This window comes from Oncorhynchus mykiss, chromosome 21, assembly GCF_057628025.1.
Source record: "Oncorhynchus mykiss isolate SJ-2025 chromosome 21, ASM5762802v1, whole genome shotgun sequence".
NCBI lineage: Eukaryota > Metazoa > Chordata > Actinopteri > Salmoniformes > Salmonidae > Oncorhynchus > Oncorhynchus mykiss.
In genome coordinates this window covers 31310200-31335000 of record NC_143042.1, presented here as the reverse complement: position 1 = coordinate 31335000, position 24801 = coordinate 31310200, and the positions used below count along the sequence as shown (strand labels likewise).

The window sequence follows — 24801 nt, the reverse complement described above, 5'->3', positions numbered from 1 at the left end:
GTCATTGTATCCAAGCCAACAGTCCTTAAGCCTTCCTCTCCTGTTGATTCCTTTATATGCCACTCCTATAACAGCCTCTCCACTCCACTCTACCTCCCAGTAACAGCGCCCAGTCAGACCCTCTCTACACAGCACCTGTCCATAGTTCTTAAATCTCTCTGGGTGATCAGGATACGGTTGCTCCTCTCTCCTACGTGTCACCTTTCTGTTCTCCTCAGACAGAGAGAGGAATCTGTTTACTGTGTTTAGGTCCAGTGTGAGATCACAGACATCTGATGGATGAAACCAGACACAATATTAGAAATCATCATCATTCACATTAGAATGTTAACTCACTTTTCACTAATTCATTTAATGTAGATGTTTCTAGGTATCAAAAGGAGAAGTTAAGGTAACTTGAGACTTGTTGAATGATCATATGTTATACTGTATGGTAATATAAAACACACCTATTCCCATTAATAACACACACACACACACACACACACACACACACACACACACACACACACACACACACACACACACACACACACACACACACACACAAAGCAACTCGTTGTAAACGTTGGTGTCCCTGATTTCTGCTTCTGTAGAAATAGAACAGCTGATATTTAATATGACCAAGTAAATAATGATGGTGGTCTTTGACTTTGACTTAACTTGAATTAAGATTTATTCTTAGTCATATTCTTCACAGCAGTCAACACTCACATGTTCTAAGTCCAGGTTTCATTGTGTACTCTCCACCATGTTCCACACTGTAGCGGTAAGCAGAAGAACAGACAGTCATTGAGGGAAACACCTGAACACACACACACACACACACACAGCATTTAACTTTGTCCAAGTGGTGGTCAGAATGTTTGTCTTAACTAGCCTGATAAGTCAAACATGTCTGATATGAACATTGACATAAACCCTCTACATACTTGAGTTTCTCCAGTCTGCAGTGTGGATCCTCCAGTCCAGCGGAGAGCAGTCTGACTCCTGAGTATCCTGGGTGATTGTAGCTCAGGTCCAGCTCTCTCAGGTGTGAGGGGTTTGACCTCAGAGCTGAGACCAGAGAAGCACAGCCTTCCTCTGTGACCAGACAGCCTGACAGCCTGCAAAGAGTCAAATCATATTAAAATCACACTGATATTCTTTGGTGGTGAAAATAGTGGCAGTATATTTTTTCAACAATGTCAGATATATCAGTGTCCTGAAACCTGCCATATCTATTCCTAAAATAGTGTATCATCATAAAAAATGACAAATAATTAAAGTATTGCCTGCAGATAGAAACATGTATAGTACAAATATTATAGTAGACTGACCAGACCAGTTTAAAAAGCAGCATCAGTCAGAAGACAGACAGTGAGGTATCAGATTTAGATTGTATTGAGTATACAGTCCACACCATATCTATTTAGACAGTGAGGTATCAGATTTAGATTGTATTGAGTATACAGTCCACACCATATCTATTTAGACAGTGAGGTATCAGATTTAGATTGTATTGAGTATACAGTCCACACCATATCTATTTAGACAGTGAGGTATCAGATTTAGATTGTATTGAGTATACAGTCCACACCATATCTATTTTGACAGTGAAGGTAACATTTTAAATGTGTCTCTATACTCCAACATTTTGGATTTCAGATCAAATGTTTCATATGAGGTGACAGTATATAATGTTACCTTTTATTTGAGGGTATTTTAATACATATCTGTTTCACCATTTAGAAAAATAAAAGCACTTTATGTATCTAGGTCCCCCATTTGAAGAAGTCATAACTATTCTGACCAATTAGTTATAGTGTATTAAAGTTGTCAAAAGTTTAGTATTTGGTCCCATATTATTTGAACTCAATGACCACATCAGGCCCGTGACTGCCATGATTGAGAAAGATCATGAATGAATAATTAAAAATAATGAGTGAGAGAGTTACAGAGACTACAACAAAACATGCTAACCTCTCACCATTACCAATAACAGAGACTACAACAAAACATGCTAACCTCTCACCATTACCAATATCAGAGGCTACAACAAAACATGCTAACCTCTCACCATTACCAATAACAGAGGCTACAACAAAACATGCTAACCTCTCACCATTACCAATATCAGAGGCTACAACAAAACATGCTAACCTCTCACCATTACCAATAACAGAGGCTACAACAAAACATGTTAACCTCTCACCATCAACCACAAATAAAAGGTGACATTATGTAATGTCTCCTAATATGAAACATCTCAAATCCTAAATGGTGGAGCAGAGCACCACATTTAAAACTGTAAGCCTCACTGTCCAAACACATATGGCGTGGACTATGTGTGTCTGGTAAACACGTGGATCTGGTGAACAGTTATCACTTGTTGACCAACTACAGGAATACTGACCTCAGAGTCTCCAGTTTACAGTGGGGATTCCCCAGTCCAGCAGAGAGCAGCTTCACTCCTGAATCCTTCAGGTCATTGTTACTCAGATCCAGCTCTCTCAGGTGTGAGGGGTTTGACCTCAGAGCTGAGACCAGAGAAGCACAGCCTTCCTCTGTGACTCCACAGCCTGACAGCCTGACAAAGAGATCATCATGACTTCACAAACACACTGTTAATTTAATGAGTAGTGTAGAAGGACAATGGCAGATGCATTTGGTTAATTATCCAAAACAACATATAGATTCATTTTCCATCTCCTAGAATTGTGTGGTCATATTGTTATACTAATGTGAAAATCAATGCATTTATTCAATATGTTATTCAGTATAATATTATACACATATTATAATACATATTTTTCTCTAAACTGAATATTTTTTCCTGATGATTAGTTCTAAATGTCATTTTATTTACTCACAGAACAGCTCTGGAGGCTTTGACCACTGGCAGCAGCCTCAGAAGACCTTCCTCTGATCTGGAGTATTTCTTCAGGTCAAACACATCCAGCTCCTTTTCTGAAGTCAGCAACACAAAGACCAGAGCTCACCACTGTGCAGGTGACAGGTTGGGTTTTGAGAGACTTCCTGATCTCAGGAAGCTTTGGATCTCCTCCACTAGAGACTGGTCATTCAGTTCATTCAGACAGTGGAACAGATTGATGTACCTCTCTGGAGAGGGATTCTCCCTGATCTTCTTCTTGATGTACTTCACTGTTTCTTCGTGGCTCTGTGAGCTGCTTATTGTCTTTGTCAGTAGACCTCGTAAGTGTTTCTGATTGGACTCCAGTGAGAGGCCCAGAAGGAAGCGGAGGAAAAGGTCCAGGTTTCCCGTCTCACTTTGTAAGGCTTTATCCACAGCACTCTTGTAGACAGTAACTTTACGCCTTTGTTTGATCCTCACAGAAAAGTTCCAGGACGTTGTTTTCAGTTTGTCCATTCGATTCTCATTGTTGTTGATGAATGAGAGGAACACATATACAGCAGCCAGAAACTCCTGAATGCTCAGATGAACAAAGCAGTACACCTTGTCGTGGTACAGCCCACGTTCCTCTTTAAAGAGCTGTGTGCACAATCCTGAGTACACCGAGGCTTCCTTGACATCAATGCCAGCCTCTTTTAGGTCTTCTTCATAGAAAATCAGATTGCCCTTCACAAGCTGTTGAAAAGCCAGTTTTCCCAGTGACAGAATGCTCTCTTTTTTCCAGTGTGGACCTGTCTCTTCTTTCCCAAGATACTTTTCATTCTTCTGTTTGGTATAAAACATCACAAGGTGTGTGGACATCTCAGTCAGAGTCTTGGGCATCTCTTCTCTCTTCTGTTTCAGCATGTGTTCAAGGACTGTTGCAGAAATCCAACAGAAGACTGGAATATGGCACATGATGTGGAGGCTCCTTGATGTCTTTATGTGTGAGATGATTCTGCTGGCCAGGTCCTGATCACTGAATCTCTTCCTGAAGTACTCCTCCTTCTGTGGGTCATTGAACCCTCGTACCTCTGTCACCTGGTCAACACACCCTGAAGGGATCTTATTGGCTGCAGCAGGTCGGGTAGTTATCCAGATGACAGCAGAAGGAAGCAGATTTCCCTTGATGAGATTTGTCAGCAGAACATCCACTGAGGTTGACTCTGTGACGTCACAACAGATCTTGTTCTTCTGGAAGTCTAGGGGCAGTTGGCACTCATCCAGACCATCAAAGATGAACAGAACGTTGTACTTGTTGTAGTTGGAGATTATTGATTGTTTGGTTTCCATTGAGAAGTGATTGAGAAGTTCAATCAAAGTGTGTTGGTCCCCTTTCATCAAATTCAGCTCCTGAAAAGGGAATGAAAATACAAATTGGACTTCCTGATTTGCTTTTCCTTCAGCCCAGTCCAGAATGAACTTCTGCACAGAAACTGTTTTTCCAATGCCAGCGACTCCCTTTGTCAGCACAGTTCTGATACGTTTGTCTTGTCCAGTTAAGGGTTTGAAGATGTCATTACATTTGATTGGAGTCTCTGGTCTTGCTTGTTTCCTGGTTGTTGTCTCAATCTGTCTCAGCTCATGTTCATTATTGACCTCTCCTGTTCCACCCTCTGTGATGTAGAGCTCTGTGTAGATCTTATTGAGAAGTGTTGGGTTTCCTTGTTTAGCGATCCCCTCAAATACACATTGAAACTTCTTCTTTAGATTAGATTTGATTTCACGTTGGCAAATCACAGCAAGCTCATCTGAATCTAGAAATAACACAGAGGATATTAATCGGATATTAAGGATATTAATAGTCCAGTGTGTGTGTGTGTGTGTGTGTGTGTGTGTATGTGTGTGTGTGTGTGTGTGTGTGTGTGTGTGTGTGTGTGTTCAGTGTGTGTGTGTGTGTGTGTGTGTGTCCAGTGTCTGTGTGTCCAGTGTATGTGTGTGTGTCTAGTGTGTCTGTGTGTTCAGTGTGTGTGTGTGTGTTTGTGTGTGTGTTTGTGAGTCCAGTGTGTGTGTTCAGTGTTTGTGTGTGTGTGTCCAGTGTGTGTGTAGTGTGTGTTTGTCCAGTGTGTGTGTGTGTGTGTTTCTCCAGTGTGTTTGTCCAGTGTGTATGTGTGTGTGTTTGTGAGTCCAGTGTGTGTGTTCAGTGTGTGTGTGTGTGTGTTCAGTGTGTGTGTGTGTGTGTGTGTGTGTGTGTGTGTGTGTGTGTCTAGTGTGTGTGTGTGTGTGTGTGTGTGTGTGTGTCTATTGTGTGTGTGTGTGTGTTTGTGAGTCCAGTGTGTGTGTCCAGTGTGTGTGTGTGTGTGTGTGTTCAGTGTGTGTGTGTGTGTGTGTCTAGTGTGTGTGTGTGTGTGTGTTCAGTGTGTGTTTGTCCAGTGTGTGTGTGTGTGTGTTTCTCCAGTGTGTTTGTCCAGTGTGTATGTGTGTGTGTTTGTGAGTCCAGTGTGTGTGTTCAGTGTGTGTGTGTGTGTGTGTGTTCAGTGTGTGTGTGTGTGTGTGTGTGTGTGTCTAGTGTGTGTGTGTGTGTGTGTCTATTGTGTGTGTGTGTGTTTGTGAGTCCAGTGTGTGTGTCCAGTGTGTGTGTGTGTGTTTGTCCAGTGTGTGTGTGTGTTTGTCCAGTGTGTTTGTCCAGTGTGTGTGTGTGTGTGTTTGTGAGTCCAGTGTGTGTGTTCAGTGTGTGTGTGTGTGTGTTCAGTGTGTGTGTGTGTGTGTGTGTGTGTGTGTGTGTGTGTGTGTGTGTGTGTGTGTGTGTGTGTGTGTGTGTGTGTGTGTGTGTGTGTGTGTGTGTGTCTATTGTGTGTGTGTGTGTGTTTGTGAGTCCAGTGTGTGTGTCCAGTGTGTGTGTGTGTTCAGTGTGTGTGTGTGTGTGTGTGTCTAGTGTGTGTGTGTGTGTGTTCAGTGTGTGTTTGTCCAGTGTGTGTGTGTGTGTGTTTCTCCAGTGTGTTTGTCCAGTGTGTATGTGTGTGTGTTTGTGAGTCCAGTGTGTGTGTTCAGTGTGTGTGTGTGTGTGTGTGTTCAGTGTGTGTGTGTGTGTGTGTGTGTGTGTGTGTGTGTGTCTAGTGTGTGTGTGTGTGTGTGTCTATTGTGTGTGTGTGTGTTTGTGAGTCCAGTGTGTGTGTCCAGTGTGTGTGTGTGTGTTTGTCCAGTGTGTGTGTGTGTTTGTCCAGTGTGTTTGTCCAGTGTGTGTGTCTGTGTGTTTGTGAGTCCAGTGTGTGTGTTCAGTGTGTGTGTGCCCAGTGTGTGTGTGTGTGTGTGTGTTCAGTGTGTGTGTGTGTGTCTAGTGTGTGTGTGTGTGTGTGTCTAGTGTGTGTGTGTGTGTTCAGTGTGTGTGTGTCTGTGTCCAGTGTGTCCAGTGTGTGTCTGTGTGTGTGTGTGTGTGTGTGTGTGTGTGTGTGTGTGTGTGTGTGTGTGTGTGTGTGTGTGTGTGTGTGTCTGTGTCCAGTGTGTCCAGTGTGTGTCTGTGTGTGTGTGTGTGTGTGTGTGTGTGTGTGTGTGTGTGTGTGTGTGTGTGTGTGTCTGAGTCTGTGTGTGTGTGTGTGTGTGTGTGTGTGTGTGTCGTGTGTGTGTCTGAGTCTGTGTGTGTGTGTGTGTCTGAGTCTGTGTGTGTGTGTGTGTGTGTGTGTGTGTGTATCACTGACAGAGGGAGACTGAGTCACCCCAAACATAATCAACCCCAAACCCTGGATAGAGGGGCTCAGTGAATGTGGAGGTGAATGTGATCAGGTGGGTCAGTGTGTCAGAGGAGGCTCTATAGAAGGACAGAGTGCCGGCTGGCCAGTCCAGATACACTCCTACTCTGTGGAAGCTGGAGGGGCGGACGTCTATAGTAGTGGGATTATTATTGTGACAGGCAGAGTAACGGTTGACAGAGCAGCGCAGACTCCAAGACTTGTCATTGTATCCAAGCCAACAGTCCTTAAGCCTTCCTCTCCTGTTGATTCCTTTATATGCCACTCCTATAACAGCCTCTCCACTCCACTCTACCTCCCAGTAACAGCGCCCAGTCAGACCCTCTCTACACAGCACCTGTCCACAGTTCTTAAATCTCTCTGGGTGATCAGGATACGGTTGCTCCTCTCTCCTACGTGTCACCTTTCTGTTCTCCTCAGACAGAGAGAGGAATCTGTTTACTGTGTTTAGGTCCAGTGTGAGATCACAGACATCTGATGGATGAAACCAGACACAATATTAGAAATCATCATCATTCACATTAGAATGTTAACTCACTTTTCACTAATTCATTTAATGTAGATGTTTCTAGGTATCAAAAGGAGAAGTTAAGGTAACTTGAGACTTGTTGAATGATCATATGTTATACTGTATGGTAATATAAAACACACCTATTCCCATTAATAACACACACACAAACACACACACACACACACACACACACACACACACACACACACACACACACACACAAAGCAACTCGTTGTAAACGTTGGTGTCCCTGATTTCTGCTTCTGTAGAAATAGAACAGCTGATATTTAATATGACCAAGTAAATAATGATGGTGGTCTTTGACTTTGACTTAACTTGAATTAAGATTTATTCTTAGTCATATTCTTCACAGCAGTCAACACTCACATTTTCTAAGTCCAGGTTTCATTGTGTACTCTCCACCATGTTCCATACTGTAGCGGTAAGCAGAAGAACAGACAGTCATTGAGGGAAACACCTGAACACACACACACACACACACACACACACACACACACACACACACACACACACACACACACACACACACAAACAGTCAGCATTTAACTTTGTCCAAGTGGTGGTCAGAATGTTTGTCTTAACTAGCCTGATAAGTCAAACATGTCTGATATGAACATTGACATAAACCCTCTACATACTTGAGTTTCTCCAGTCTGCAGTGTGGATCCTCCAGTCCAGCGGAGAGCAGTCTGACTCCTGAGTATCCTGGGTGATTGTAGCTCAGGTCCAGCTCTCTCAGGTGTGAGGGGTTTGACCTCAGAGCTGAGACCAGAGAAGCACAGCCTTCCTCTGTGACCAGACAGCCTGACAGCCTGCAAAGAGTCAAATCATATTAAAATCACACTGATATTCTTTGGTGGTGAAAATAGTGGCAGTATATTTTTTCAACAATGTCAGATATATCAGTGTCCTGAAACCTGCCATATCTATTCCTAAAATAGTGTATCATCATAAAAAATGACAAATAATTAAAGTATTGTCTGCAGATAGAAACATGTATAGTACAAATGTTATAGTAGACTGACCAGACCAGTTTAAAAAGCAGCATCAGTCAGAAGACAGACAGTGAGGTATCAGATTTAGATTGTATTGAGTATACAGTCCACACCATATCTATTTAGACAGTGAGGTATCAGATTTAGATTGTATTGAGTATACAGTCCACACCATATCTATTTAGACAGTGAGGTATCAGATTTAGATTGTATTGAGTATACAGTCCACACCATATATATTTAGACAGTGAGGTATCAGATTTAGATTGTATTGAGTATACAGTCCACACCATATCTATTTTGACAGTGAAGGTAACATTTTAAATGTGTCTCTATACTCCAACATTTTGGATTTCAGATCAAATGTTTCATATGAGGTGACAGTATATAATGTTACCTTTTATTTGAGGGTATTTTAATACATATCTGTTTCACCATTTAGAAAAATAAAAGCACTTTATGTATCTAGGTCCCCCATTTGAAGAAGTCATAACTATTCTGACCAATTAGTTATAGTGTATTAAAGTTGTCAAAAGTTTAGTATTTGGTCCCATATTATTTGAAATCAATGACCACATCAGGCCCGTGACTGCCATGATTGAGAAAGATCATGAATGAATAATTAAAAATAATGAGTGAGAGAGTTACAGAGACTACAACAAAACATGCTAACCTCTCACCATTACCAATAACAGAGACTACAACAAAACATGCTAACCTCTCACCATTACCAATATCAGAGGCTACAACAAAACATGCTAACCTCTCACCATTACCAATAACAGAGGCTACAACAAAACATGCTAACCTCTCACCATTACCAATAACAGAGACTACAACAAAACATGCTAACCTCTCACCATTACCAATATCAGAGGCTACAACAAAACATGCTAACCTCTCACCATTACCAATAACAGAGGCTACAACAAAACATGTTAACCTCTCACCATCAACCACAAATAAAAGGTGACATTATGTAATGTCTCCTAATATGAAACATCTCAAATCCTAAATGGTGGAGCAGAGCACCAAATTTAAAACTGTAAGCCTCACTGTCCAAACACATATGGCGTGGACTATGTGTGTCTGGTAAACACGTGGATCTGGTGAACAGTTATCACTTGTTGACCAACTACAGGAATACTGACCTCAGAGTCTCCAGTTTACAGTGGGGATTCCCCAGTCCAGCAGAGAGCAGCTTCACTCCTGAATCCTTCAGGTCATTGTTACTCAGATCCAGCTCTCTCAGGTGTGAGGGGTTTGACCTCAGAGCTGAGACCAGAGAAGCACAGCCTTCCTCTGTGACTCCACAGCCTGACAGCCTGACAAAGAGATCATCATGACTTCACAAACACACTGTTAATTTAATGAGTAGTGTAGAAGGACAATGGCAGATGCATTTGGTTAATTATCCAAAACAACATATAGATTCATTTTCCATCTCCTAGAATTGTGTGGTCATATTGTTATACTAATGTGAAAATCAATGCATTTATTCAATATGTTATTCAGTATAATATTATACACATATTATAATACATATTTTTCTCTAAACTGAATATTTCTTCCTGATGATTAGTTCTAAATGTCATTTTATTTACTCACAGAACAGCTCTGGAGGCTTTGACCACTGGCAGCAGCCTCAGAAGACCTTCCTCTGATCTGGAGTATTTCTTCAGGTCAAACACATCCAGCTCCTTTTCTGAAGTCAGCAACACAAAGACCAGAGCTCACCACTGTGCAGGTGACAGGTTGGGTTTTGAGAGACTTCCTGATCTCAGGAAGCTTTGGATCTCCTCCACTAGAGACTGGTCATTCAGTTCATTCAGACAGTGGAACAGATTGATGTACCTCTCTGGAGAGGGATTCTCCCTGATCTTCTTCTTGATGTACTTCACTGTTTCTTCGTGGCTCTGTGAGCTGCTTATTGTCTTTGTCAGTAGACCTCGTAAGTGTTTCTGATTGGACTCCAGTGAGAGGCCCAGAAGGAAGCGGAGGAAAAGGTCCAGGTTTCCCGTCTCACTTTGTAAGGCTTTATCCACAGCACTCTTGTAGACAGTAACTTTACGCCTTTGTTTGATCCTCACAGAAAAGTTCCAGGACGTTGTTTTCAGTTTGTCCATTCGATTCTCATTGTTGTTGATGAATGAGAGGAACACATATACAGCAGCCAGAAACTCCTGAATGCTCAGATGAACAAAGCAGTACACCTTGTCGTGGTACAGCCCACGTTCCTCTTTAAAGAGCTGTGTGCACAATCCTGAGTACACCGAGGCTTCCTTGACATCAATGCCAGCCTCTTTTAGGTCTTCTTCATAGAAAATCAGATTGCCCTTCACAAGCTGTTGAAAAGCCAGTTTTCCCAGTGACAGAATGCTCTCTTTTTTCCAGTGTGGACCTGTCTCTTCTTTCCCAAGATACTTTTCATTCTTCTGTTTGGTATAAAACATCACAAGGTGTGTGGACATCTCAGTCAGAGTCTTGGGCATCTCTTCTCTCTTCTGTTTCAGCATGTGTTCAAGGACTGTTGCAGAAATCCAACAGAAGACTGGAATATGGCACATGATGTGGAGGCTCCTTGATGTCTTTATGTGTGAGATGATTCTGCTGGCCAGGTCCTGATCACTGAATCTCTTCCTGAAGTACTCCTCCTTCTGTGGGTCATTGAACCCTCGTACCTCTGTCACCTGGTCAACACACCCTGAAGGGATCTTATTGGCTGCAGCAGGTCGGGTAGTTATCCAGATGACAGCAGAAGGAAGCAGATTTCCCTTGATGAGATTTGTCAGCAGAACATCCACTGAGGTTGACTCTGTGACGTCACAACAGATCTTGTTCTTCTGGAAGTCTAGGGGCAGTTGGCACTCATCCAGACCATCAAAGATGAACAGAACGTTGTACTTGTTGTAGTTGGAGATTATTGATTGTTTGGTTTCCATTGAGAAGTGATTGAGAAGTTCAATCAAAGTGTGTTGGTCCCCTTTCATCAAATTCAGCTCCTGAAAAGGGAATGAAAATACAAATTGGACTTCCTGATTTGCTTTTCCTTCAGCCCAGTCCAGAATGAACTTCTGCACAGAAACTGTTTTTCCAATGCCAGCGACTCCCTTTGTCAGCACAGTTCTGATACGTTTGTCTTGTCCAGTTAAGGGTTTGAAGATGTCATTACATTTGATTGGAGTCTCTGGTCTTGCTTGTTTCCTGGTTGTTGTCTCAATCTGTCTCAGCTCATGTTCATTATTGACCTCTCCTGTTCCACCCTCTGTGATGTAGAGCTCTGTGTAGATCTTATTGAGAAGTGTTGGGTTTCCTTGTTTAGCGATCCCCTCAAATACACATTGAAACTTCTTCTTTAGATTAGATTTGATTTCACGTTGGCAAATCACAGCAAGCTCATCTGAATCTAGAAATAACACAGAGGATATTAATATTACGTCTGTTTTAATGCCTACAGTATTGTAGGACTGTTATAAAGTTGTACATTATAATAATTTATTATCTTAACTGACTGTATAAATGTGTAAATGTTTTCATAATGCATTACAGACTGGTGTGAATGATTATATTATTATTGGTATTATTGATGGTATTATTAATGTTCTCTCTCTCTAAATTAAACAACACAACACGTCCCTGCTGCTACTTGATGAAGTCACTAGGTGTTGTGTTAAGGCTGCCAAAATATCATTGAGTTACACAGCTACTTTAGCTGTACTTTAGCTTCATCTTTTAAATGTTATAAAACAGCATTCAACATGAGGCAGACAGATCTTACATTTCTCCAGTGTGTCAGCAAGCTCCTTCTGGTTCATTTTCCTCAGGATGTGCAGTGTGATCTTCAGAGTCCCCTCTCTGGCACTGCTATCCAGCTTCTCATCTTCAGCATCCACCACTTCCTTATCCTGCTTCTGACTCTCAAAGCCTTCTGGGAGTTCTAGACTAAGAATCCTCTTGAACATCTTCAGCTCGTTCTTCACAAATGCCATAATTTTCTCTTCAAGCAACTGAAAAAAATCAAGTAAATAAGTTAAGCAAGAGACTAAATGCTTTCTCTTTCTTCAACACATTAATGAATGACTGACAGATCAACTTTACTTGAGGTAAACAAAAACAAATGTACATAACAGGATACACTGAATATGGAGGCCAGGTCTGTTTGATGACTCTGGGAAGACTGACCACTGAGAATCTCTGACTCTGATCTCTCCTGTTGGTTTCTGTGGACAAAACATCAAGGAGAACACTCACACACGCACACACACACACACACACACACACACACACACACACACACACACACACGGAGGGAATATTGTGTTTGTTTAATATTGTTTTAGGACTATGAAAATGGACAAAAGGATTAGCCTATGGACTATGAAAACAACAAAAATAAATGGGAAAATGGGAGAGAAGAAATGACAGTGGTGGGGTTGTTAGGAGTGTTTATCAGACCATGTGGACACCTCCTAGTGGTGGGGTTGTTAGGAGTGTTATTCAGACCATGTGGACACCTCCTAGTGGTCTGGTTGTTAGGAGTGTTTATCAGACCATGTGGACACCTCCTAGTGGTCTGGTTGTTAGGAGTGTTAATCAGACCATGTGGACAGCTCCTAGTGGTCTGGTTGTTAGGAGTGTTTATCAGACCATGTGGACACCTCCTAGTGGTGGGTTGTTAGGAGTGTTTATCAGACCATGTGGACACCTCCTAGTGGTGGGGTAGTTAAGAGTGTTCATCAGACCTCCTAGTGGTCTGGTTGTTAGGAGTGTTTATCAGACCATGTGGACACCTCCTAGTGGTCGGATCATTAGGAGTTTTAATCAGACCATGTGGACACCTCCTAGTGGTGGGGTTGTTAGGAGTGTTTATCAGACCATGTGGACACCTCCTAGTGGTGGGGTAGTTAGGAGTGTTCATCAGACCTCCTAGTGGTCTGGTTGTTAGGAGTGTTTATCAGACCATGTGGACACCTCCTAGTGGTCAGATCATTAGGAGTTTTAATCAGACCATGTGGACACCTCCTAGTGGTGGGGTTGTTAGGAGTGTTTATCAGACCATGTGGACACCTCCTAGTGGTGGGGTTGTTAGGAGTGTTAATCAGACCATGTGGACACCTCCTAGTGGTGGGGTTGTTAGGAGTGTTTATCAGACCATGTGGACACCTCCTAGTGGTGGGGTTGTTAGGAGTGTTTATCAGACCTCCTAGTGGTCTGGTTGTTAGGAGTTTTTATCAGACCATGTGGACACCTCCTAGTGGTGGGGTTATTAGGAGTGTTTATCAGACCATGTGGACACCTCCTAGTGGTGGGGTTGTTAGGAGTGTTTATCAGACCATGTGGACACCTCCTAGTGGTCTGGTTGTTAGGAGTGTTTATCAGACCATGTGGACACCTCCTAGTGGTGGGGTTGTTACGAGTGTTTTTCAGACCATGTGGACACCTCATAGTGGTGGGGTTGTTAGGAGTGTTAATCAGACCATGTGGACACCTCCTAGTGGTCGGATCATTAGGAGTTTACTCAGACCATGTGGACACCTCCTAGTGGTGGGGTTGTTAGGAGTGTTTATCAGACCTCCTAGTGGTCTGGTTGTTAGGAGTGTTTATCAGACCATGTGGACACCTCCTAGTGGTGGGGTTGTTAGGAGTGTTTATCAGACCATGTGGACACCTCCTAGTGGTCTGGTTGTTAGGAGTGTTTATCAGACCATGTGGACACCTCCTAGTGGTGGGGTTGTTACGAGTGTTTATCAGACCATGTGGACACCTCCTAGTGTTGGGGTTGTTAGGAGTGTTAATCAGACCATGTGGACACCTCCTAGTAGTCTGGTTGTTAGGAGTGTTTATCAGACCATTTGGACACCTCCTAATGGTGGGGTTGTTAGGAGTGTTTATCAGACCATGTAGACACCTCCTAGTGGTCGGATCATTAGGATTTTTAATCAGACCATGTGGACACCTCCTAGTGGTGGGGTTGTTATGAGTGTTTATCAGACCTCCTAGTGGTCTGGTTGTTAGGAGTGTTTATCAGACCATGTGGACACCTCCTAGTGGTCGGATCATTAGGAGTTTTAATCAGACCATGTGGACACATCCTAGTGGTGGGGTTGTTAGGAGTGTTTATCAGACCATGTGGACACCTCCTAGTGGTGGGGTTGTTACGAGTGTTTATCAGACCATGTGGACACCTCCTAGTGGTGGGGTTGTTAGGGGTGTTAATCAGACCATGTGGACACCTCCTAGTGGTGGGGTAGTTAGGAGTGTTCATCAGACCATGTGGACACCTACTAGTGGTGGGGTTGTTAGGAGTGTTAATCAGACCATGTGGACACCTCCTAGTGGGGTTTTGAGGAGTGTTTATCAGACCATGTGGACACCTCCTAGTGGTGGGGTTGTTAGGGGTATTTATCAGACCATGTGGACACCTCCTAGTGGTGGGGTTGTTAGGAGTGTTAATCAGACCATGTGGACACCTCCTAGTGTTGAGGTTGTTAGGAGTGTTTATAAGACCATGTGGACACCTCCTAGTGGTGGGGTTGTTAGGAGTGTTTATCAGACCATGTGGACACCTCCTAGTGGTGGGGTTGTTAGGGGGGTTTATCAGACCATGTGGACACCTCCTAGTTGTGGGGTAGTTAGGAGTGTTCATCAGACCATCTGGACACCTCCTAGTGGTGGGGTTGTTAGGAGTGTTTATCAGACCATGTGGACACCTCCTAGTGGTGGGGTTGTTAGGAGTGTTATTCAGACCATGTGGACTCCTTCTAGTGGTCTGGTTGTTAGGAGTGTTTATCAGACCATGTGGACACCTCCTAGTGGTCTGGTTGTTAGGAGTGTTAATCAGACCATGTGGACAGCTCCTAGTGGTCTGGTTGTTAGGAGTGTTTATCAGACCATGTGGACACCTCCTAGTGGTGGGTTGTTAGGAGTGTTTATCAGACCATGTGGACACCTCCTAGTGGTGGGGTAGTTAGGAGTGTTAATCAGACCATGTGGACACCTCCTAGTGGTCTGGTTGTTAGGAGTGTTAATCAGACCATGTGGACAGCTCCTAGTGGTCTGGTTGTTAGGAGTGTTTATCAGACCATGTGGACACCTCCTAGTGGTGGGATCATTAGGATTTTTAATCAGACCATGTGGACACCTCCTAGTGGTGGGGTTGTTATGATTGTTTATCAGACCTCCTTGTGGTCTGGTTGTTAGGAGTGTTTATCAGACCATGTGGACACCTCCTAGTGGTCGGATCATTAGGAGTTTTAATCAGACCATGTGGACACCTCCTAGTGGTGGGGTTGTTAGGAGTGTTTATCAGACCATGTGGACACCTCCTAGTGGTGGGGTTGTTAGGAGTGTTAATCAGACCATGTGGACAACTCCTAGTGGTGGGGTTGTTAGGAGTGTTTATCAGACCATTTGGACACCTAGTGGTGGGGTAGTTAGGAGTGTTTATCAGACCATGTGGACACCTCCTACTGGTGGGGTTGTTATGGGTGTTCATCAGACCATGTGGACACCTCCTAGTGGTGGGGTAGTTAGGAGTGTTTATCAGACCATGTGGACACCTCCTAGTGGTGGGGTTGTTAGGAGTGTTAATCAGACCATGTGGACACCTCCTAGTGGTGGGGTTGTTAGGAGTGTTTATCAGACCATGTGGACACCTCCTAGTGGTGGGGTTGTTAGGAGTGTTAATCAGACCATGTGGACACCTCCTAGTGGTGGGGTTGTTAGGAGTGTTTATCAGACCATGTGGACACCTCCTAGTGGTGGGGTTGTTAGGAGTGTTTATCAGACCATGTGGACACCTCCTAGTGGTCTGGTTGTTAGGAGTGTTTATCAGACCATGTGGACACCTCCTAGTGGTGGGGTTGTTACGAGTGTTTATCAGACCATGTGGACACCTCATAGTGGTGGGGTTGTTAGGAGTGTTAATCAGACCATGTGGACACCTCCTAGTGGTCGGATCATTAGGAGTTTTAATCAGACCTTGTGGACACCTCCTAGTGGTGGGGTTGTTAGGAGTGTTTATCAGACCTCCTAGTGGTCTGGTTGTTAGGAGTGTTTATCAGACCATGTGGACACCTCCTAGTGGTGGGGTTGTTACGAGTGTTTATCAGACCATGTGGACACCTCCTAGTGTTGGGGTTGTTAGGAGTGTTAATCAGACCATGTGGACACCTCCTAGTAGTCTGGTTGTTAGGAGTGTTTATCAGACCATTTGGACACCTCCTAATGGTGGGGTTGTTAGGAGTGTTTATCAGACCATGTAGACACCTCCTAGTGGTCGGATCATTAGGATTTTTAATCAGACCATGTGGACACCTCCTAGTGGTGGGGTTGTTATGAGTGTTTATCAGACCTCCTAGTGGTCTGGTTGTTAGGAGTGTTTATCAGACCATGTGGACACCTCCTAGTGTTGGGGTTGTTAGGAGTGTTAATCAGACCATGTGGACACCTCCTAGTAGTCTGGTTGTTAGGAGTGTTTATCAGACCATTTGGACACCTCCTAATGGTGGGGTTGTTAGGAGTGTTTATCAGACCATGTAGACACCTCCTAGTGGTCGGATCATTAGGATTTTTAATCAGACCATGTGGACACCTCCTAGTGGTGGGGTTGTTATGAGTGTTTATCAGACCTCCTAGTGGTCTGGTTGTTAGGAGTGTTTATCAGACCATGTGGACACCTCCTAGTGGTCGGATCATTAGGAGTTTTAATCAGACCATGTGGACACATCCTAGTGGTGGGGTTGTTAGGAGTGTTTATCAGACCATGTGGACACCTCCTAGTGGTGGGGTTGTTACGAGTGTTTATCAGACCATGTGGACACCTCCTAGTGGTGGGGTTGTTAGGGGTGTTTATCAGACCATGTGGACACCTCCTAGTGGTGGGGTAGTTAGGAGTGTTCATCAGACCATGTGGACACCTCCTAGTGGTGGGGTTGTTAGGAGTGTTTATCAGACCATGTGGACACCTCCTAGTGGGGTTTTGAGGAGTGTTTATCAGACCATGTGGACACCTCCTAGTGGTGGGGTTGTTAGGAGTGTTTATCAGACCATGTGGACACCTCCTAGTGGTGGGGTTGTTAGGAGTATTTATCAGACCATGTGGACACCTCCTAGTGGTGGGGTTGTTAGGAGTGTTAATCAGACCATGTGGACACCTCCTAGTGTTGAGGTTGTTAGGAGTGTTTATAAGACCATGTGGACACCTCCTAGTGGTGGGGTTGTTAGGAGTGTTTATCAGACCATGTGGACACCTCCTAGTGGTGGGGTTGTTAGGAGTGTTTATCAGACCATGTGGACACCTCCTAGTGGTGGGGTTGTTAGGAGTGTTTATCAGACCATGTGGACACCTCCTAGTGGTGGGGTTGTTAGGAGTGTTATTCAGACCATGTGGACTCCTTCTAGTGGTCTGGTTGTTAGGAGTGTTAATCAGACCATGTGGACAGCTCCTAGTGGTCTGGTTGTTAGGAGTGTTTATCAGACCATGTGGACACCTCCTAGTGGTGCGTTGTTAGGAGTGTTTATCAGACCATGTGGACACCTCCTAGTGGTGGGGTAGTTAGGAGTGTTAGTCAGACAATGTGGACACCTCCTAGTGGTCTGGTTGTTAGGAGTGTTAATCAGACCATGTGGACAGCTCCTAGTGGTCTGGTTGTTAGGAGTGTTTATCAGACCATGTGGACACCTCCTAGTGGTGGGATCATTAGGATTTTTAATCAGACCATGTGGACACCTCCTAGTGGTGGGGTTGTTATGAGTGTTTATCAGACCTCCTAGTGGTCTGGTTGTTAGGAGTGTTTATCAGACCATGTGGACACCTCCTAGTGGTCGGATCATTAGGAGTTTTAATCAGACCATGTGGACACCTCCTAGTGGTGGGGTTGTTAGGAGTGTTTATCAGACCATGTGGACACCTCCTAGTGGTGGGGTTGTTAGGAGTGTTAATCAGACCATGTGGACAACTCCTAGTGGTGGGGTTGTTAGGAGTGTTTATCAGACCATTTGGACACCTCCTAGTGGTGGGGTAGTTAGGAGTGTTTATCAGACCATGTGGACACCTCCTAGTGGTGGGGTTGTTAGGGGTGTTCATCAGACCATGTGGACACCTCCTAGTGGTGGGGTAGTTGGGAGTGTTTATCAGACCATGTGGACACCTCCTAGTGGTGGGGTTGTTAGGAGTGTTAATCAGACCATGTGGACACCTCCTAGTGGTGGGGTTGTTAGGAGTGTTTATCAGACCATGTGGACACCTCCTAGTGGTGGGGTTGTAAGGAGTGTTTATCAGACCTCCTAGTGGTCTGGTTGTTAGGAGTTTTTAATCAGACCATGTGGACACCTCCTAGTGGTGGGGTTGTTAGGAGTGTTTATCAGACCTCCTAGTGGTCTGGTTGTTAGGAGTGTTTATCAGACCATGTGGACACCTCCTAGTGGTGGGGTTGTTAGGAGTGTTTATCAGACCATGTGGACACCTCCTAGTGGTGGGGTTGTTAGGAGTATTTATCAGACCATGTGGACACCTCCTAGTGGTGGGGTTGTTAGGAGTGTTAATCAGACCATGTGGACACCTCCTAGTGTTGAGGTTGTTAGGAGTGTTTATAAGACCATGTGGACACCTCCTAGTGGTGGGGTTGTTAGGAGTGTTTATCAGACCATGTGGACACCTCCTAGTGGTGGGGTTGTTAGGAGTGTTTATCAGACCATGTGGACACCTCCTAGTGGTGGGGTTGTTAGGAGTGTTTATCAGACCATGTGGACACCTCCTAGTGGTGGGGTTGTTAGGAGTGTTATTCAGACCATGTGGACTCCTTCTAGTGGTCTGGTTGTTAGGAGTGTTAATCAGACCATGTGGACAGCTCCTAGTGGTCTGGTTGTTAGGAGTGTTTATCAGACCATGTGGACACCTCCTAGTGGTGGGTTGTTAGGAGTGTTTATCAGACCATGTGGACACCTCCTAGTGGTGGGGTAGTTAGGAGTGTTAATCAGACCATGTGGACACCTCCTAGTGGTCTGGTTGTTAGGAGTGTTAATCAGACCATGTGGACAGCTCCTAGTGGTCTGGTTGTTAGGAGTGTTTATCAGACCATGTGGACACCTCCTAGTGGTGGGATCATTAGGATTTTTAATCAGACCATGTGGACACCTCCTAGTGGTGGGGTTGTTATGAGTGTTTATCAGACCTCCTAGTGGTCTGGTTGTTAGGAGTGTTTATCAGACCATGTGGACACCTCCTAGTGGTCGGATCATTAGGAGTTTTAATCAGACCATGTGGACACCTCCTAGTGGTGGGGTTGTTAGGAGTGTTTATCAGACCATGTGGACACCTCCTAGTGGTGGGGTTGTTAGGAGTGTTAATCAGACCATGTGGACAACTCCTAGTGGTGGGGTTGTTAGGAGTGTTTATCAGACCATTTGGACACCTCCTAGTGGTGGGGTAGTTAGGAGTGTTTATCAGACCATGTGGACACCTCCTAGTGGTGGGGTTGTTAGGGGTGTTCATCAGACCATGTGGACACCTCCTAGTGGTGGGGTAGTTTGGAGTGTTTATCAGACCATGTGGACACCTCCTAGTGGTGGGGTTGTTAGGAGTGTTAATCAGACCATGTGGACACCTCCTAGTGGTGGGGTTGTTAGGAGTGTTTATCAGACCATGTGGACACCTCCTAGTGGTGGGGTTGTAAGGAGTGTTTATCAGACCTCCTAGTGGTCTGGTTGTTAGGAGTTTTTAATCAGACCATGTGGACACCTCCTAGTGGTGGGGTTGTTAGGAGTGTTTATCAGACCTCCTAGTGGTCTGGTTGTTAGGAGTTTTTATCAGACCATGTGGACACCTCCTAGTGGTGGGGTTATTAGGAGTGTTTATCAGACCATGTGGACACCTCCTAGTGGTGGGGTTGTTAGGAGTGTTTATCAGACCATGTGGACACCTCCTAGTGGTCTGGTTGTTAGGAGTGTTTATCAGACCATGTGGACACCTCCTAGTGGTGGGGTTGTTACGAGTGTTTTTCAGACCATGTGGACACCTCATAGTGGTGGGGTTGTTAGGAGTGTTAATCAGACCATGTGGACACCTCCTAGTGGTCGGATCATTAGGAGTTTTAATCAGACCATGTGGACACCTCCTAGTGGTGGGGTTGTTAGGAGTGTTTATCAGACCTCCTAGTGGTCTGGTTGTTAGGAGTGTTTATCAGACCATGTGGACACCTCCTAGTGGTGGGGTTGTTAGGAGTGTTTATCAGACCATGTGGACACCTCCTAGTGGTCTGGTTGTTAGGATTTTTAATCAGACCATGTGGACACCTCCTAGTGGTGGGGTTGTTATGAGTGTTTATCAGACCTCCTAGTGGTCTGGTTGTTAGGAGTGTTTATCAGACCATGTGGACACCTCCTAGTGGTCGGATCATTAGGAGTTATAATCAGACCATGTGGACACATCCTAGTGGTGGGGTTGTTAGGAGTGTTTATCAGACCATGTGGACACCTCCTAGTGGTGTGGTTGTTAGGAGTGTTTATCAGACCATGTGGACACCTCCTAGTGGTGGGGTTGTTAGGGGTGTTTATCAGACCATGTGGACACCTCCTAGTGGTGGGGTAGTTAGGAGTGTTCATCAGACCATGTGGACACCTCCTAGTGGTGGGGTTGTTAGGAGTGTTTATCAGACCATGTGGACACCTCCTAGTGGTGGGGTAGTTAGGAGTGTTAATCAGACCATGTGGACACCTCCTAGTGGTCTGGTTGTTAGGAGTGTTAATCAGACCATGTGGACATCTCCTAGTGGTCTGGTTGTTAGGAGTGTTTATCAGACCATGTGGACACCTCCTAGTGGTGGGATCATTAGGATTTTTAATCAGACCATGTGGACACCTCCTAGTGGTGGGGTTGTTATGAGTGTTTATCAGACCTCCTAGTGGTCTGGTTGTTAGGAGTGTTTATCAGACCATGTGGACACCTCCTAGTGGTCGGATCATTAGGAGTTTTAATCAGACCATGTGGACACCTCCTAGTGGTGGGGTTGTTAGGAGTGTTTATCAGACCATGTGGACACCTCCTAGTGGTGGGGTTGTTAGGATTGTTAATCAGACCATGTGGACAACTCCTAGTGGTGGGGTTGTTAGGAGTGTTTATCAGACCATTTGGACACCTCCTAGTGGTGGGGTAGTTAGGAGTGTTTATCAGACCATGTGGACACCTCCTAGTGGTGGGGTTGTTTGGAGTGTTAATCAGACCATGTGGACACCTCCTAGTGGTGGGGTTGTTAGGAGTGTTTATCAGACCATGTGGACACCTCCTAGTGGTGGGGTTGTAAGGAGTGTTTATCAGACCTCCTAGTGGTCTGGTTGTTAGGAGTTTTTAATCAGACCATGTGGACACCTCCTAGTGGTCTGGTTGTTAGGAGTGTTTATCAGACCATGTGGACACCTCCTAGTGGTGGGGTTGTTACGAGTGTTTATCAGACCATGTGGACACCTCATAGTGGTGGGGTTGTTAGGAGTGTTAATCAGACCATGTGGACACCTCCTAGTGGTCGGATCATTAGGAGTTTTAATCAGACCATGTGGACACCTCCTAGTGGTGGGGTTGTTAGGAGTGTTTATCAGACCTCCTAGTGGTCTGGTTGTTAGGAGTGTTTATCAGACCATGTGGACACCTCCTAGTGGTGGGGTTGTTAGGAGTGTTTATCAGACCATGTGGACACCTCCTAGTGGTGGGGTTGTTACGAGTGTTTATCAGACCATGTGGACACCTCCTAGTGTTGGGGTTGTTAGGAGTGTTAATCAGACCATGTGGACACCTCCTAGTAGTCTGGTTGTTAGGAGTGTTTATCAGACCATTTGGACACCTCCTAATGGTGGGGTTGTTAGGAGTGTTTATCAGACCATGTAGACACCTCCTAGTGGTCGGATCATTAGGATTTTTAATCAGACCATGTGGACACCTCCTAGTGGTGGGGTTGTTAGGAGTGTTTATAAGACCATGTGGACACCTCCTAGTGGTGGGGTAGTTAGGAGTGTTCATCAGACCTCCTAGTGGTCTGGTTGTTAGGAGTGTTTATCAGACCATGTGGACACCTCCTAGTGGTCAGATCATTAGGAGTTTTAATCAGACCATGTGGACACCTCCTAGTGGTGGGGTTGTTAGGAGTGTTTATCAGACCATGTGGACACCTCCTTGTGGTGGGGTTGTTAGGAGTGTTAATCAGACCATGTGGACACCTCCTAGTGGTGGGGTTGTTAGGAGTGTTTATCAGACCATGTGGACACCTCCTAGTGGTGGGGTTGTTAGGAGTGTTTATCAGACCTACTAGTGGTCTGGTTGTTAGGAGTTTTTATCAGACCATGTGGACACCTCCTAGTGGTGGGGTTGTTAGGAGTGTTTATCAGACCATGTGGACACCTCCTAGTGGTGGGGTTGTTACGAGTGTTTATCAGACCATGTGGACACCTCCTAGTGTTGGGGTTGTTAGGAGTGTTAATCAGACCATGTGGACACCTCCTAGTAGTCTGGTTGTTAGGAGTGTTTATCAGACCATTTGGACACCTCCTAATGGTGGGGTTGTTAGGAGTGTTTATCAGACCATGTAGACACCTCCTAGTGGTCGGATCATTAGGATTTTTAATCAGACCATGTGGACACCTCCTAGTGGTGGGGTTGTTAGGAGTGTTAATCAGACCATGTGGACACCTCCTAGTGGTCGGATCATTAGGAGTTTTAATCAGACCATGTGGACACCTCCTAGTGGTGGGGTTGTTAGGAGTGTTTATCAGACCTCCTAGTGGTCTGGTTGTTAGGAGTGTTTATCAGACCATGTGGACACCTCCTAGTGGTGGGGTTGTTAGGAGTGTTTATCAGACCATGTGGACACCTCCTAGTGGTGGGGTTGTTAGGAGTGTTTATCAGACCATGTGGACACCTCCTAGTAGTCTGGTTGTTAGGAGTGTTTATCAGACCATGTGGACACCTCCTAGTGGTGGGGTTGTTACGAGTGTTTATCAGACCATGTGGACACCTCATAGTGGTGGGGTTGTTAGGAGTGTTAATCAGACCATGTGGACACCTCCTAGTGGTCGGATCATTAGGAGTTTTAATCAGACCATGTGGACACCTCCTAGTGGTGGGGTTGTTAGGAGTGTTTATCAGACCTCCTAGTGGTCTGGTTGTTTGGAGTGTTTATCAGACCATGTGGACACCTCCTAGTGGTGGGGTTGTTAGGAGTGTTTATCAGACCATGTGGACACCTCCTAGTGGTGGGGTTGTTACGAGTGTTAATCAGACCATGTGGACACCTCCTAGTGTTGGGGTTGTTAGGAGTGTTAATCAGACCATGTGGACACCTCCTAGTAGTCTGGTTGTTAGGAGTGTTTATCAGACCATTTGGACACCTCCTAATGGTGGGGTTGTTAGGAGTGTTTATCAGACCATGTAGACACCTCCTAGTGGTCGGATCATTAGGATTTTTAATCAGACCATGTGGACACCTCCTAGTGGTGGGGTTGTTAGGAGTGTTTATCAGACCATGTGGACACCTCCTAGTGGTGGGGTAGTTAGGAGTGTTCATCAGACCTCCTAGTGGTCTGGTTGTTAGGAGTGTTTATCAGACCATGTGGACACCTCCTAGTGGTCAGATCATTAGGAGTTTTAATCAGACCATGTGGACACCTCCTAGTGGTGGGGTTGTTAGGAGTGTTTATCAGACCATGTGGACACCTCCTTGTGGTGGGGTTGTTAGGAGTGTTTATCAGACCATGTGGACACCTCCTTGTGGTGGGGTTGTTAGGAGTGTTAATCAGACCATGTGGACACCTCCTAGTGGTGGGGTTGTTAGGAGTGTTTATCAGACCATGTGGACACCTCCTAGTGGTGGGGTTGTTAGGAGTGTTTATCAGACCTCCTAGTGGTCTGGTTGTTAGGAGTTTTTATCAGACCATGTGGACACATCCTAGTGGTGGGGTTATTAGGAGTGTTTATCAGACCATGTGGACACCTCCTAGTGGTGGGGTTGTTAGGAGTGTTTATCAGACCATGTGGACACCTCCTAGTGGTCTGGTTGTTAGGAGTGTTTATCAGACCATGTGGACACCTCCTAGTGGTGGGGTTGTTACGAGTGTTTTTCAGACCATGTGGACACCTCATAGTGGTGGGGTTGTTAGGAGTGTTAATCAGACCATGTGGACACCTCCTAGTGGTCGGATCATTAGGAGTTTTAATCAGACCATGTGGACACCTCCTAGTGGTGGGGTTGTAAGGAGTGTTTATCAGACCTCCTAGTGGTCTGGGTTTTAGGAGTGTTTATCAGACCATGTGGACACCTCCTACTGGTGGGGTTGTTAGGAGTGTTTATCAGACCATGTGGACACCTCCTAGTGGTTTGGTTGTTAGGAGTGTTTATCAGACCATGTGGACACCTCCTAGTGGTGGGGTTGTTACGAGTGTTTATCAGACCATGTGGACACCTCCTAGTGTTGGGGTTGTTAGGAGTGTTAATCAGACCATGTGGACAACTCCTAGTAGTCTGGTTGTTAGGAGTGTTTATCAGACCATTTGGACACCTCCTAATGGTGGGGTTGTTAGGAGTGTTTATCAGACCATGTAGACACCTCCTAGTGGTCGGACCATTAGGATTTTTAATCAGACCATGTGGACACCTCCTAGTGGTGGGGTTGTTATGAGTGTTTATCAGACCTCCTAGTGGTCTGGTTGTT

General features: G+C 44.9%; 4 pseudogenes across 1 annotated transcript in view; 1 reads left to right on the top strand and 3 right to left on the bottom strand.

Annotated features, from left to right (window-relative positions):
• The window catches only part of LOC149973048 (stonustoxin subunit beta pseudogene), a 1012-nt pseudogene extending 261 nt beyond the window's left edge, over positions 1 to 751 (bottom strand).
• The window catches only part of LOC149973044 (NLR family CARD domain-containing protein 3-like), a 572339-nt pseudogene that overhangs the window by 488922 nt on the left and 58616 nt on the right, over positions 1 to 24801 (top strand). The window lies entirely within an intron of this gene.
• On the bottom strand, positions 810 to 7078 carry LOC149973047 (NLR family CARD domain-containing protein 3-like; annotated as a pseudogene).
• LOC149973046 (NLR family CARD domain-containing protein 3-like) lies at positions 9711 to 12107 on the bottom strand (annotated as a pseudogene).